We start from the raw sequence: 4258 nt of genomic DNA, 5'->3' as shown, positions 1-4258 counted from the left end.
GCATCACCACAGCTGGGCCTGTTGTAATAGTCATTAGATCAATGTATAAGCCTGAACAACTGAAAGCAATTACGTTAGGATTCAATGTTATTTTATTTAAAAATGAAGACATAGGGTAAATTACATTTTATAAATAGTAATATATATTTCTTCTTTTTCTTTTACTCATGATGGAGTGTATGTGCATACATGTGAGTGAGAAAGAGAGAGATGAGCATAACTCATAGTGTCTGGCCATGCTGTGATTCCCTTTCTCCAATTCTACGGGCCATCAGATCTTGGACTTTTGAACACATGCCTGTTGTATTCAGGCTTATTAATCCAGGGATTCAAATTGAGGTCACAATGTGGGACCCAGCTTTCTTGGAGCAGCATATTATGGCTGCACTACAGAGCTGGTCCTAAATTACATTTCTAAAACTGAATTTAGACTTTGTTATTAATTTTTTCTTATCTTATTATCTCCATAAGGTAAGTACTGCTATTTAAACACATATACATACGCGTAGGCACAAACACAGCCTTTGTGCATATTCAATACTAGTTCTATTAGGAGTTTAAGTATATACTGAATATTAATTACTTTTTTTTTTTTGGTAGAGTGTGTGTACATTCACTGGAGAGAGACAGAAATAGAGAGGAAGTGAAAAAGGGAGAAAGCAGTCCAAAAGGGTGATGGTCACACCTCAATTCCTTTTCCTTCATTCCTCCCTCCTTTTGGAATTTTGAGCATGCACACTCAGCATGTTTTTCATGTGGTTCCAGCTAGTCAGCCATATGAGATCTATCTGCCCTAAGCATGACGCCACCACCTGGCCTGTCAATGATATTTTTACTCTGTTGTGGTAAAGGTTCTATAATCTATTCCACTTGCTTGTGTGTATTATGTTGATTAATCATCTCCTCCGGAATCTCTCCACAGCTACCCTTTCCATACCCCCATATAGCTTCCGGTCTCTATCATTCCTCTCCATGAAAATGCTTTTAAGTCTTTCAGTTTTTGCCTTTGAGTGTGGATACCCAGTATCTGTTAAGTGGGGACACAGTACATGTCATTCATAGCCTGGTTTATTTCAGTTAGCATTATATCTCCTAGGTTTGTTCACTTTATTTTAAATTACAGAATATTGTTTTTATTGCTGAGTAGTATCCAGTGTATATACATCCCGCATTTTCTTAAACCAGTCATCAGTTTTTGGGTACTTAGGTTAAGTCTATGTCTTTGTTATTGTGAATAAAGCTGTAATAAACATGAATGAGGGCAGACTACTTGATAAACTAGGCACAGCCATCATGGTGGACTACAAGGAGGTCCAAAAGGGACCCCTAAATCTAAAAGGTGTCATGGAGCTCGCCCTGATCAAACAGTAGAAGAAAGAGAAGGACAAAGACAAGGCAAAACTCCTAGAAGTGATGAGGACAAGCAAAAAGAATGAGGAGAAGAAGGGGTGTAGCCTGGGCAAGTGGACCCCTGCCCAGGGGATATTTGAGAAGATGCAGGAGAAATGGCAAATGGAAAGGATTCTGAAGAAAGCATCCAAAACACACAAGCAGAGAGTAGAGGATTTCAACAGACACCTGGATACTCTGACAGAGCATTACAGCATTTCCAAAGTCAGCTGGACAAAGTAGCCTCCTTGCTCTGGATATGGAGCAGAAACAAGGGGAAGCAGAAGTAAATGCTGGGCTTATGTTTGACCCCTTTGTTATTTTCTAGAAATACTCTTTTGTACAGACCCCTGCATTTTCTGCTGGGGCAGCATTTTTCAAAGCTACGTACCCTCATTCTGGAGCTTGATTAAAAGCAAGATGGTCCTTTTATTAAATATATATATATATATATACATATATATATATATTATATACATATTTATGTATGTATTTATATCTATATACACACATACATACATGTATGAGTGAGTGGCTTCTTTTTCTTGGAGTACATCTAAAAGTGGAATTCCTGGGTCATACATTAGTTCTACTTTTAGTTTTTTGAGAAACCTTCTTACTGTTTTCTACAGTACTAATTTACATCTCTTGTCAGCAGTGCACAAGGGTCCTCTGTTCCCCATGATCTTGCCAGAACTTATTTTTGTTTGTTTTTCTTCTAGCCAAAGCATTCTGGTTGGGGTTAGGTGATATCTGACCATGGTTTTGATTTATGTTTCCCTTATGATGAGAGATTTTTGACCATTTTTCATATGATTCTTAGCTATTTTTATCTCTTTCTTTAAGAACTATCTATTCAGGTAAATTGCCTTTAAAAAAAAAAAAAAAACTGGATTAGAGTTTTTGTTGCAAGTGAGCTGATAGTGTTTCTTATATATTCTGGCTCCCAATCTCTTATCTGAAATAAAATTTTCAGGTATTTTCTCATATTTTGTGATGAATTCTCTTTATATTCTTTTTTTTTTTTTAAGATTTTTGACATAGGGTAAGTGTACTCACTAGAGAGAGACAGAGAGACAGAGAGAAAGAAGAAAGTGAAAAATCACCCCCCCCACCCCCGGGGAATGACCATGCCATCATCCATTCTCCTCTTGGGTTCTTAGCCATACATACACAAACGCACATACAGACACAAACGCACACACACACACACACACACACACACACGCACTCACATTTCCAGTGTGTTTTTCAAGATGCAAGGTTTGAGACTCGGATTACAGGGCGAGCCATGTGGGATACAGCACAGTAAACACCATGTTGTCCGCTGGATCCAGATTAATTTTTATAAAACTGAGAGAAGAGGGTCTAGTTTCATTCTTCTGTAAGAGAATATTTAGTTTTCCAGCACCATTTATTGAAAAGACTATCTTTTTTTTAATTAAATTCACACATTCTTTGTCAAAATGAATGAATGAACAAATGAACCCACAGTATGAATGAATGAACCCACAGTATGTTGGGTTCATTTTTGCACTCTCTGTTCTATGTACCATTGGTATATGTGTCTCTTTCTGTGTCAGTACCATGCTGTTTTGGCTACTATGATATTTTTGCACACTAAAAAGGAACAGTTGAGACAAAAAGAAAGAAAGCAATCTCATTTATAATACCCACACACAAAACTTTGCTTAGATTTATTCTAAAGATACAAAAATATAAAAAAGATATACCTTGTTCATGGATTGGAAAAATCATTATAGTTAAAAAGTCTATACTTCCTCAAGTGATCTACATATTCAGTGCAAATCTTGTCAATATATTAACATTATTCAGAGCAATTAAAAAATCATAACATTTCCTTGGAAATCACAAAATATCCTCATATCATCCGAACAATACTGTGCAAAAAGCATAAAGTTGGAGGCATTTCACTACCTGACCTCAAAATACATTTTTTTTTTTTTGAGAGATTTTCGCTATAGGATGCGTGCGCTCGCCGGACAGACAGAGAGAGACAGAGAGACAAAAAGCGAGAAATCAACCCCCAGGGGGGATGGTCACGCCACAATCCCCTCTCCTCCATTCTCCTCTTAGGATCTTGGGCACGCACGCACATGCGCCCGGCGTGAGTTTCAAGCCACCGGGTCCGGGACACGAACTGCAGTCTACTACGTGGGAATCCAGCAACATAGCCATTACACTAACTGCTGGTTCCCTCAAAATACATTTTAAGACAAATTAAAATTGCCTTTTAGTTAGTGTTTTAGAGTTATTCTCATATGGCAGCTGCAACTTTTATTGGACTCTTTTTTCTTTTTCTGTCCTCCACTTCTGCCCTCATTGCTCAATCCTGACTCTGTTGTTGACACTGTCCCATAAAATAAGATCAGGGATCTCATTCTTTTCTTGCTTGGTTCTTGTGGTTGAGGCTTGAACTCCTTTCATTGCTCCATCTTTGTCCTGTCTGTTCTGAAACTGCTATGAAACACAGTTCTAACTTTTTTGTGTGTGTATGCCAGGGTGTATCTGCTCACTGGAGAGAGAGAGACAGAGACAGAGACAGACAGAAAAAGTGAGAATGCATCCTCACAATGAGGATGGGCATGCCATAGTTCCTTCCTTCTTCATTATTATATTTAGATTTGGGCACACACCCACATGGACCAAGCATCTTTCTCAAGCCACTGGGTCTGTCACTCAAACTGCACAGTTGGCCATGTGGGATGAAGTGCCTTAATCACCATAATGCCAGCTGACCCAAATGTCTTACTTTTTAAAGGTCTCAGGAAGAGATTCATTTCTATCTTCTGTGAAGGTTACATATAGTTATATACTAACTACGGACAGTGAGTATCATATGGATGGG

At 38.2% G+C, this 4258-nt stretch overlaps 1 pseudogene; it reads left to right on the top strand.

The window, feature by feature from the left end:
* Positions 1-1293: 1293 nt before the first annotated feature.
* Positions 1294-1632, top strand: LOC106735050 (protein FAM32A pseudogene; annotated as a pseudogene).
* The last annotated feature ends 2626 nt before the right edge of the window (positions 1633-4258 follow it).

Source organism: Tupaia chinensis, unplaced genomic scaffold (assembly GCF_000334495.1).
Source record: "Tupaia chinensis unplaced genomic scaffold, TupChi_1.0 Scaffold000037_22, whole genome shotgun sequence".
NCBI lineage: Eukaryota > Metazoa > Chordata > Mammalia > Scandentia > Tupaiidae > Tupaia > Tupaia belangeri.
This window is presented reverse-complemented; position numbering and strand designations above follow the sequence as displayed.